The sequence below is a fragment of the Chiloscyllium punctatum genome, chromosome 2 (genome assembly GCF_047496795.1).
Source record: "Chiloscyllium punctatum isolate Juve2018m chromosome 2, sChiPun1.3, whole genome shotgun sequence".
NCBI lineage: Eukaryota > Metazoa > Chordata > Chondrichthyes > Orectolobiformes > Hemiscylliidae > Chiloscyllium > Chiloscyllium punctatum.
This window is the reverse complement of record NC_092740.1, coordinates 100,852,907-100,865,117: the sequence shown is the minus strand read 5'-3', so window position 1 is coordinate 100,865,117 and position 12,211 is coordinate 100,852,907. Positions and strand designations below refer to the sequence as shown.

The 12,211-nt window shown below is 43.2% G+C and overlaps 1 pseudogene; it reads left to right on the top strand.

Moving 5' to 3' along the window:
- The first annotated feature begins 2,307 nt into the window (after positions 1 to 2,307).
- On the top strand, positions 2,308 to 2,482 carry LOC140453510 (U2 spliceosomal RNA; annotated as a pseudogene).
- The last annotated feature ends 9,729 nt before the right edge of the window (positions 2,483 to 12,211 follow it).

Below are 12,211 nucleotides of genomic sequence, written 5' to 3'. Positions count from 1 at the left end.
AATGGAGTGAAAGATGAAGGGAATTTATTTTTTTTAACATGATTGAGTTCTGTCTGTCAGCATTCTTATGCCAGTTTAACACGAAATGTTGATTTCATTTAAGGAGAGACTGGAATATTAAGTAACTGTAAACCAATACAAGTTCTTAAAGCTATGCAGCACCGAGCACCTGAAATAAACAGTCCCATCCTAATTTTTGATCCTAGTGTCTCTGCTAATGGCCAGTAAAAATGGCAATCTCCAACATGGCATGTATTGAGCACCAGGAACTTTCTCTTGAACATGCTTGATAGGACATATTGCACTTATTCAATACTAAACATAGGCACATTAGGAACAGCATGTTCCTAATGCAATATAGTATGACATGTACTTGATTGTCTTTAGGACAAGTACTGTGGCTGGAAAAAGTAAATTACATGAAAAAGTTAGCAGCACCACCACTTATTTTTGTGACTGATGCAACATTTCTTTTGTTTTGATTTTGAATTTCCAGTGTGAATTCCATTATTAATAGTGCTTAACAAATAAATGGTAAATTGGGAAAGTGACAAGAGATTGTTCCAGGAAGTGATATCATTCTATCAAAGACCTAACTATCACCACAAATGCTGAATACTGGAATAATTTAATAATAATGAATAAAGTCATCTTAATAATGAATTAGTTAACTTATAAGTAAAGAACAACTGGACATTAAATAATCACTTACGTTGCAGTGAAATTGATGAAAATTTTATTGGCTTTATCATACAACATTAATGTAGCTTGTCCATTTTTCTGCTAATTTCTTTGATCACTTGTGCTCGCAGCTGCTTGTTTGAAGAGTTTATCATTTTCTTTCTATCCTTGGGTCAGCTCTAACTTTATACCCTCAGATCCTGCAGAAAGACCTCCAGATAGTAATGAAAGGTCCAGGGTGGGGCTGGGTTGGTTCGGTGGTTGGAGATGCATTGCAGGATCATTGACTGAATGAATGCAAAAGTAAATGGGCTCTCGTGTGGTTATGGGGTTGTGATATTTTTAATTTTTCTCAAAGTGGATTATAAACACTTGAATACAATGAGGGGATGTCTACAAAAATGTGTGTTTTCCAATACACCTGTTGCGATGATGAAAATACAGTTCAATGTTTTCAATTCTTATATATATATTGTTTTGGACTACCTTGATGAGATTTCCTGAGCTACTCTGACTTATTGGGCAAATACAGTAACATACTGTCACCTAGTGGCTATTCTCTCCATATTTTTTTTTATTTCAAAAATATACTTTATTCATAAATGATTTGATGGTCTGTACATTGGATCATGCCATACATATGTCCATATTTACAAACACAGATTCGACTTTATTCTTGTCCTTTACAATCCTGTGCATTTTTTCAATCTTGTATATATACATATATTTGGCTGAGGCATCAGCAGAGCCCAAAAAAACGTCTGTATGGGCCCCCTGTTCTTCTTTCGGCAGGCCGATCTTACACGGTGGTCTTTCCCCACCGCGCCTTGGCGGCAGCTGCCCCAAGCTTCAGCGCGTCCCTCAACACGTAGTCTTGGACCTTGGAATGTGCCAGTCTGCAACACTCGGTCGGGGTCAACTCCTTCAGCTGGAAGATCAACATGTTTCGGACCGCCCAGAGAGCGTCCTTCACCGAGTTGATGATCCTCCAGGCGCAGTTAATGTTCGTCTCGGTGTGAGTCCCGGGGAACAGGCCGTAGAGCACGGAGTCCCGCGTCACGGCGCTGCTCGGGACGAACCTCGACAAGCACCACTGCATTCCTCTCCAGACTTCCTCTGCATAGGCACATTCCAGAAGGAGGTGTGTGACAGTCTCGTCCCCCCCGCAGCCACTTCGAGGGTTCTCTCCATATACTGAATTAAATTGTCTGGGACTGCAATTTAGCAAGAGAGCTGAAATAACTCCACAGAGGCTGGTACCCCGTCACCAAGTCACCTTTTATTTAGGGTGGCATGGTGGCTCAATGGTTGGACTGCTACCTTACAGTGTCAGCCACCTGGGTTCAATTCCAGCCTCAAGCTGTTCCTGGGAATGGACTCTGCATTCTGAACCGAACTGCTTATGGCAATGGACTCTACATTCTGCAGAGAACTGTTTATGGTAATGTACTCTGTGTACCAGAAAGGACTCTGTTTATTGGTAATTGGTTCTGTCTCGTTACTTGTTGGGTGTAACACCTGCACTGTCTTGTGTGTCCCTTGGTCTGGTAGGCCTTGCTGTGAGCTGGGAGGCTCATAGATCGTCCCGAAAGCTGTCACCCCGAGAGCCGGAGGTTGGGTAGGTGGACCTCGGCCTTTTGGCTCGGAATATGTGTAGTTTCTGTTCTTATCAGTTTAATGGCTGATATCTCCTGAACGTGGGAGTGTTGGTATTAAATGGATTTTTGGAGCAGGGAGATGGCTTAAGGGCTTGCTCTGTCCTCACAGCCTGGTATTGCTGTGTTTCCAGGAATGAAAAGTTGGGTAGGTGGACCTGAGAACTGGAAGGTGGGTAGGCTGTTCTGAGTGCTGTCATCACGAGAAGGGGTATTTGGGACAGGCTATGCTAGTGGTGATCAGAAGGTGTGTTGGAGCGGCCGAGAGCCAGAAGTTGTGTAGCGGTGGGCCGAGATCCGGAAAGCTTTGGCTCTCCTGTGCGGACTCCACTCGTCCCAGGGAGTGGACTATTCTAGACATGTCCTAGATGAATGTCAGGGCATTCCATGGGCTGGATGCACATCGTGGTGGGCGAGAGCCAGATGGTATATAGTAGCAGACCGAGAGCCAGAAGGCAGGTAGATCATGCTTAGCGCTGTCACTCTGGGCAGGTACTGGGATTGCCTGTCCTAGAAATGGCTGAAAAGTGCGGAAGGACAGCTAGAGAAGCCAGGAGGTTGGTAGGCTGGATGATCACTGTCGTCCTGTGGGGGTGGGTGGGGAAACAGGACTGTCTGTCCTAGAGGAAGGTGTCAGGGCGGACTGAGAGCCAGAAAGCGGGTGGCCATCCTCAGTGCTTTCACCCCGGGGGGAGTGGGGGTGGGCGGGGTTGCTGTCCTAGAAGTAGCTGGAAGGCGCGAAGGCCAGCTAGAGAAGCCAGAAGGTTGATAGGCCGGATGATTGCTGTCGTCCTGTAGGGTTGAGGAAACAGGAAGGGCTGTATTAGAGTTGGCCGGAGGTTGTGTTAGGGTGGACCAAGAGCCAGAAGAGGCATGGGGTGGACCGAGATCCAGAAGGTGTGTAGGTACAGGCTGCCTTTGAGTGGCTGGAAGGTGGGGGGTATGGTTGGTTTACTGGGTTGCCAGTGGTGTTTGTGCTATGTGCACTGTTTTATTGTTTGGTATATCGGACTGTCCACATGTGATTGTGTCGACTGTTCCTTCTTTGATAACGTACGAAGTTCGAGGTTCGTCCTCATTTCCCCATGAACTGGTTGTATAGTGGAGTTTGGGGTCTGGCTTTTCCCAGTAAATTGCTGTTTATGGCTGTTCATATTAACTGTTTGTACCTTGTACTGTTAATAAAATTTTTAAAAAGGGGAGTTAGAATCTCCTTAGTTCAGGGGGCTGACTGAGCTGGCTGGCTACATCCAGTGTACTGTGCACAAGGAAATAAAGGGTGACTTAGTGATGAGATACCACCCTCTATGCATTTATTTGAAGAGCATAATGATGGATAATTCTGATGTTTTGACATTTGATAGCATTCTCTACAGCTGCTATTGATTTCCAAGGTGCAGTACGTTACTGGACTAGAAGATTCTGAAGGGAGAATGTAGGAAGTTAGGCAGGGATTTAGAAAGGACTTCCTCGAGGGTCGTAATATTTGTATTACTCCCAGTGCAACAAGCGAGGGAGGTTAGGAAGAGGAGGATGGAGTAGATGAATGTGTGGCTGAGGATTTGGTGCAAGAGAGAAGGCTTTGCATTTTTAGGTGATTAGAATCTCTTCTTGGGTAGCATTGACTTGTATAAGAACAATGGATGGCACCTGAATTGGAAGGGGATTAATATACTGCAGAGAAATTTGCTAGAGCTGCTTGGGAGGATTTAAACTAGTAAAGGGGGGACTCAGGGAGATAGTTGGGAAAAGGACAAAGTCAAACAGTTAGGGCAGGCAGGAACAAAGCAGAGAATGAGGTAGAACTAATAAATTAAGCTGCATTTATTTCAATGCAAGAGACCTAACAGGCAAGGCAGATGAACTCAGGGCATGGATAGAAACATGGGACTGGGAAATCATAGCAATTACAGAAACACAGCTCAGGGATGGACAAGACTGGCAGCTTAATGTTCCAGGATACAAATGCTATAGGAAGGATAGAAAGAAGGGCAAGAGATGAGGGGAGTGGTGTTTTTGATTAAGGATAACATTGCGGGTGTACTGAAGGAGGATATTCCTGGGAATACTTCTAGGGAAGTTATTTGGTTGGAACTGAGAAATAAGAAAAGGATGATCACCTTATTGGGATTGGATTATAGACCCCCTAATAGTCAGCGGGAAATTGAGAAACAAATTTGCAAGATCCAGGTTATCTGTAAGAATAATAGGATGGTTATGGTAAGGGATTTTAACTTTTCAAACATAGACTAGGTCTGCCATTGTGTTAAGGGTTTAGATGGAGAGGAATTGGTTAGGCAATTTTCTGATTCAGTATATGGATGTATCTACTAGAGAAGATGCAAAACCTAACCTCCTCTTGGGAAATAAGGCAGGGCAGGTGACTGAGGTGTCAGTGGGATGCACTTTGGGGGCAGCGACCATAATTCTATCAGTTTTAAAATAACGATGGAAAGGGATAGACCAATCTAAAATACTAAATTGGAGGAAGGACAATTTTGACGGTATTAGGCAAGAACTTTTAAAAGTTGCTTGGGGGCAGATGTTCATAGGTAAAGGGATGGATGGAAAATGTGAAGCCTTTCACAGATGAGAGAATGAGAGTCCAGAGACATTATGTTCCTGTTAGGGTGAAAAGAAAGGCTGGTAGGTACAGAGAATGCTGGATGACTAGAGAAGTTGAGAGTTTGGTTAAGGAAAAGAAGGCGGCATAGGTAGGATAGACTGAGTGAATCCTTCGAAGAGTATAAAGGCAGTAGAAGTACACTTAAGAGGAAAATTAGGAGGGAAAAACAGGGGCATGAGATAGCTTTGGCAACAGGGTTAAGGATAATCTAAATAGTTTTTACCAATACATTAAGGACAAAAGGGCAACTGGGGGAGAAAACGGCCCTTCAAAGATCAACAAGGCAGACTATATGTGGAATCACAGGAGTTGGGGGAGTTACTAAACAAATATCTTGCACAGTGCTTGCTGTGAAGGAGGACATGGAAGATATGGAATGTGGGGAAATTAATGATGACATCTTGAAAAATGTCTAGCGGGTGGGGGCATTGTTGGACAGGGTTGGGGGCGGTGTTGGATGGGTTTTGGGGGCGAGCGGGGTTAGTGTTGGATGGGATTGGGGGAGGGCGGAGGTGGTTTTGGACAGGGTTGGGGGCGGTGTTGGATGATTGGGACTTGCGCATGTTCTGATGCGACCTTATCTCCTGAACAGGGAGCAGACTTTACAGAAAATTCCGAGCCCCAGAGGAAAGGCATTGAATTGATTAACCAAGTAATCAATTATATGAATGATATAGTGCCCGCCCATCTTGGTTCCTTTGTACATATATTTGGAAGGCAAGGACTGATTAGGGATAGCCAACGTGGCTTTGTGCATGGGAAATCATGTCTCACTAACTTAACTGAGATTTTTGAAGAAGTAACAAAGAGGATTGATGAGGGCAGAGCAGTGGACATGGTCCATCTGATCTTCAGTAAGGCGTTCAACAAGGTTCCTCATAGTAGGCTGGTCAGCAAGGTTAGATCTCGTGGAAGATTCGATTAGATTACTTACAGTGTGGAAACAGGCCCTTCAGCCCAACAAGTACACACAGACCCTCCGAAGAGCAACCCACCCAGACCCATTCCCCTGCATTTATCCCTTCACCTAACACTATGGGCAATTTAGCGTGGCCAATTCACTTAACCAGCACATCTTTGGACTGTGGGAGGAAACCCACGCAGACACGGGGAGAATGTGCAAACTCCACACAGACAGATGCAAGGCAGGAATTGAACCTGGGTCTGTGGCGCTGTGAGGCAGCCGTGCTAACCACTGAGCCACTGTGCCGCCCAAACCATTTGGGAGAGCTAACCATTTGGATACAGAACTAGTTCAAAGGAAAAGACAGAGTGATGGTGGAGGATTGCCTTTCAGACTGGAGTTCTGTGACCAGCGGTGTGCCACAAGAATCGGTGCTGAGTCCACTGCTTTTTGTTATTTATCTAAATGATGTGGATGTAAACATAGGAGGTATGGTTAGTAAGTTTGCAGATTACACCAAAATTAGAGGTGTACTGGACAGCGAAGAAGGTTACCTCAGAGTGCAACAGGATCTTGATCAGATGGGTCAATGGGCCGAGGAGTGGCAGATGGATTTTAATTTCGATAAATGCAAGGTTCTGTATTTTAGAAAGGCAAATCAGGGCAGGACTTATACACTTAATGGTAAGGTCCTGATGGGTATTGCTGAACAAAGAGACCTTGGAGTGCAGGTTCATAGTTCCTGAAAATGGAGTTGCAGGGAGATAGGATAGTGAAGAAGGCATTTGGTATGTATTCCTTTATTGGTCAGAGTAATGAGTAGAGGATTTGGCAAGTCATGTTGGGGCTGTAGAGGACATTGGTTAGGCCACTTCTGGAATATTGTATGCAATAATGGTCTCTCTTCCACTGGAAGGATGTTGTGAAACTTGAAATGGTTCAGAAAAGATTTTCAAGGATGTTGCCAAGTTGGAGGATTTGAGCTATAGGGTGAGGCTGAATAGGCTGGGGCTATTTTCCCGGTGCATCAGAGGCTGAGGAGTGACCTTATAGAGGCTTATAAGATCATGATGGGCATGGAAAGGGTAAATAGACAAGCTCTTTGCCCTCGAGTGGGGGAGTCCAGATCTAGAGGGTATAGGTTTAAGCTGAGAGGGGAAAGATGTAAAAGGGACCTAAAGGTCAACCTTGTCACGCAGTGAGTGTTGTATGTATAGAATGAGCTGCCAGAGAAAGTGGTGGAGGCTGGTACAATTGCAACATTTAAAAGCCATTATGTGGATGTGCGGGTGTTGGACTGAGATCTGCAGTGTTAAAAATCACATAACACCAGATTACAGTCCAACAACTGATCTAGCTACCGATGAAGAAGCAGTGCTCTGAAAGCTTATATTTTCAAATAAATCTGTTGGGCTCTAACCTGATGTTGTGATTTTCAGCATTTAAAAGACATCAGGAAGGGTATATGAATAGGAAGGGTTTAGAGAGATATGGGCCAAATGCCGGCAGATGGGACTAGATTAATTTAGGATATAGTTAGCATGGACAAATTGGACCAAAGGGGCTGTTTACGTGCTGTACATCTCTATGACTCTATGACTGATAGGGTAGATTATAATGAACTGTTTTCACCAGTTATGGAGTCTAGGATCGAGGGCATGATCTAAAAATTAGAATCTGAAATTTTGAAAGTAAAATTATATATACTTCAGCACAGGTGATGGAGCCTTAAATGTTAACTTCATCTTCTCAGAGTTTAACCGAAGGAAATTGCTGCTGATCAAAGATTAAGTTTTGGACAGTCTGAAAATTGAAAGGCAGTGGAGGTCAACATGGGTGATGAAGATTTAAATGTGGCTGTCATCAGAGTACATGCCTGTGTGTGAAGTTACTATAGTCAGTTCTGTTATAATGCTGTTTCTTCAACACGAATTAGCTTTAGTGTGATTGAAGACTTCAGACTGTTATTTGGAGAACACAAACTTTCTTGACTTGTATTGGCTGTAATGCAATTCTGGCCCCATTTGTTTACATGAATGTGGCAATTACATGATTTTCTTATAATGTAAGATCACACAAGAATGGAACTATCATGTTATATCTGAACCGACTGTAGTGAAGGAAGAACCAGGTATAGGGATATATAGATTCATATACAGTTATAACATTTGAAAGGTTCAGACAGGTACATGAATAGGAAAGGATTAGTGTGATTTAGGCTAATCACAGGCAAATGGAGCTACTTTAGTTTGAGAAACTTAGTCAGCATGGATAAGTTGGACTGAAGGTTTTGACTCTGTTCTGTAAGACAATAACTGTATCTTTGGACATTCTAGAGCTAATTACATGGTATTGGGTAAAAAAGGCCACTGATTATTTGACTATGGTTGAAAACGTAAGATTTGAATTGAGTGACTTTAGTTGTGTTAGCACAAATCGTTGGAGAACAATCTTTCTGTGAACCATGTATAGATCTTTAGGGAAAATATCATTTTTGACTTTAATTAAGGGTAGATTGGTGCTCAAGTCAAGATGGAAATCAAAACTCTTTGTTGCGAGATTTTGTGAAAAGAAAGTTGATGGTAGCTTACAATGGGTGAGGGAAAGTATCTGAGATTAGAAAACTACTTATGATACCAACTCCAGTCTGGGCCTTTACATAATTATTTTAAAGGTTCTCGCTCAGATGGATTTATAATTTTACTTATTGAGTTCTGAACCACACCCATAGATTCTTCTTCTGCAAGGACTACTTATCTTCCCAGTGTGATTACTTTTTATGCTCTTCTAAAGTAACACTGTTTTACCCTTATCTTTAATAGCTCTGAGGAGATTTTTTTTTCTGGACTACTGCTTTCACCCTTCTGTTACTTCCAAATATTCTGTTGACTGCTTCTCCATTTGCACATGTCCAGCTGCTGACTGTCTTAGACTTCATAAAGGAACAATGTTCTTCAAGTGGCTCAGTGGTTAGCAACTGCCTCACAGTGTCAGACACCCAGGTTTGATTCCAGCCTCAGACTGTGTGGAGTTTGCACATTCTCCCTGTGTCTGCGTAGGTTTCCTCCGGGTGCACTGGTTTCCTCCCACAGTCCAAAGATGTGCAGGTTAGGTAATACTGGCCATGCCAACTTAGGGATGTGTAGGTTAGGAGCATTAGTCAGGGAAATGTAAAGAAATAGGGCAGCAGAATGGTCTGGGTGGGTTACTGTTCAGAGGGTCAAAGTGAACTTGTTGGGTCGAATGGCTTGTTTCCACACTGTAGGGATTCTATGAAGTATTGAACTTACTTTTCTTTTGAAAACAGTTTTCTTTTGTTGTATGGATATTTTTCACCATTGTTAACTTGAGGTGTTTATATAATGATCCCAACTGCTCATTACCAGGTCCTATGTTGTGGTAGCTTGTTAGCTTGTTCATTGGTAGCTTGTATTTGGGGAAGAGCGGAAACTAATAATCCTCTTTATGCCAGACAGAACAACATATCCAATTGACTGTAGTAGGGTATAACCTACTACTGACTAGTAACAAAAGGCTTTTGATTTGCACAAGATGTAACTTGTCGAATGATAGGAATAACTCAAGTTATAGAGTCAGAGAGAGGTACAGCACAGAAACAAATCCTTTGGTCCAACTTGTCCATGCCGACCAGATATCCCAACCCAATCTAGTCCCACCTGCCAGCACCCGGCCCATATCCCTCCAAACCCTTCCTATTCACATAGCCATCGAGATGCCTTTTAAATGTTGCAATTGTACTAGCCTCCACCAATTCCTCTGGCAGCCCATTCCACACATGCACCACCCTCTGCATGAAAAAGTTGCCCCTTAGGTCCCTTTTATATCTTTCCCCTCTCACTCTAAACCTATGCCCTCTAGTTCTGGACTAACCCACCCCAGGGAAAAGACCATATCCATTTACCCAATCCATGCCCCTTATGATTTTATAAACCTCAGTAAGGTCACCCCTCAGACCCCAATGCTCCAGGGAAAACAGCCCCAGCTTATTCAACCTCTCTCTATAGCTCAAATCTTCCAACCCTGGCAACATCCTTGTCAATCTTTTATGAACCCTTTCAAGTTTCATAATGTCCTTCCGATAGGAAGGAGACCAGAATTGCACATAATATTCCAACAGTGGCCTAACCAATGTCCTGTACAGCTGCAACATGACCTCCCAACTCAATACTCTGACCAATAAAGGAAAGCATACCAAATGCCTTCTTCACTATCCTATCTACCTGCGACTCCAGTTTCAAGGAGCTATCAACCTGCACTTCAAGGTCTGTTTGTTTAGCAACATTCCCTTGGACCTTATCATTAAGTGTATAAGTCCTGCTAAGATTTGCTTTCCCAAAATGCAGCATCTTGCATTTATCTAAATTAAACTCCATCTGCCAATCCTCAACCCATTGGCCCATCTGATCAAGATCCCATTGTAATCCAAGGTCACCTTCTTCACTGTTCACTACACCTCCAATTTTGGTGTCACCTACAAACTTACAAACTTTCCCTCTTAAGCTCACGTCCAAAGCATTTATATAAATGATGAAAAGTAGTGGATGCAGCATCGATCCTTGTGGCACTCCATTGGTCACAGGTCACCAGTCTGAGAAACAATCCTCCACCACCACCCTCTGTCTTTTACCTTTGAGCCAGTTCTGTATCCAAATTGCTAGTTCTCCCTGTATTCCATAAGATCTAAACTTGCTAACCAATCTCCCATTAACCAAACTCTCAATTTCTCTCGTCATCCAGCATTCTTTATACCTACCAGCCTTCCCTTTTATCCTGACATGAATATACTGTCTCTGGACTCTCGTTATCTCATTTCTGAAGGCTTCACATTTTCCAGCCATCCCTTTACCTGTGAACATCTGCCCCCAATCAGCTTTTCAAAGTTCTTGCCTAATACTGTCAAAATTGGCCTTTTTCCAAATTAGAAGTTCAATTTTTAGATCTAGTCCATCTTTTTCCATCACTATTTTAAAACTAATAGAATTATGGTCGCTGGTCCCAAAGTGGTTCCCCATTGAAACTTCAGTCACCTGCCCTGCCTTATTTCCCAAGAGGAGGTCAGGCTTTGCTTCTCTGTACATCCACATACTGAATCAGAATCTTTTCTTGTACATGCTCTCCATCTACACACTTAACACTATGCTTGGAAAGATAAAATCTCCTATCATAACCACCCTATTATTCTTACGGATAACAGAGATCTCCTTACAAGTTTGCTTCTCAATGTCCCTCTGACTATTAGGTGGTCTATAATACAATCCCAATAAGGTGATCATCCGTTTCTTATTTCTCAGTTCCATCCAAATAACTTCCCTGGATGTATTTCCAGGAATATCCTCCTTCAGTACAGCTGCAAAAATGCCGTTTCCCCATCTCTCTTGCTTCTCTTTGTCCTTCTTGTAGCATTTGTATCCTGGAACATTAAGCTGCCAGTCCTGCCCATCCCTGAGCCATGTTTCTGTAATTGTTATGATATCCCAGTCCCATGTTCCTACCCATCCCCTGAGTTCATCTGCCTTCCCTGTTAGGCCCATTGCATTGAGATAAATTTAATTTATCAGTCCTACCTTGTTCTCTGCTTTGTCCCTGCCTGCCCTGACTGTTTGGCTTGCTCCTTTTCTCAACTGTACCAGTCTCAGATTGATCACCTTCCTCATTATCTCCCTGGGTCCCATCCCCACCTCAATAGTTTAAATCCTCCTGAGCAGCTCTCACAAATCTCCCTGCCTGTATATTAATCGCCTTCGAATTCAGGTGCAATCCTTCCTTCTTGTGCAGTTCACTCCTGCCCCAGGCAAGATTCCAATGATCCAAAAATGTGAATAATTCTCTCATACACCAGCTCCTCAGCCATGCATTCATCTGCTGTATCATCCTCTTCCTGCCTTCACTAGCTCGCAGCACTGGGAGTAATCTGGATATTACTACTCTCGAGGACCTCCTTTTTAAATTCCTGCCTAACTCTTTATATTCTCCCTTCAGAATCACATCCATTTCCCTTCCTATGGTTTTGGTTCCAATGTGTACAATGACTTTCTATTGGGTCCTCTTCCCCTTGAGAACATTCTGCACCCTGAGACATCCTTGATCCTGGCACCAGGGAAGCAATGCACCATTCTGATTTTTCACTGCTGGCCACAGGAACGTCTGTCTGTGTCTCAGACTACAGAGTCCCCTAACACAATCGATCTCTTGGAACCCAATGTACCCCTCATTGCATTAAAGCCAGTCTCAATAACAGAAACCTGCCTGTTCATGCTACATTCCCCTGAGAATCCATCACCCCCTAGATTTTCCAAAACATCATGCTTGTTTGAAATGGGGATA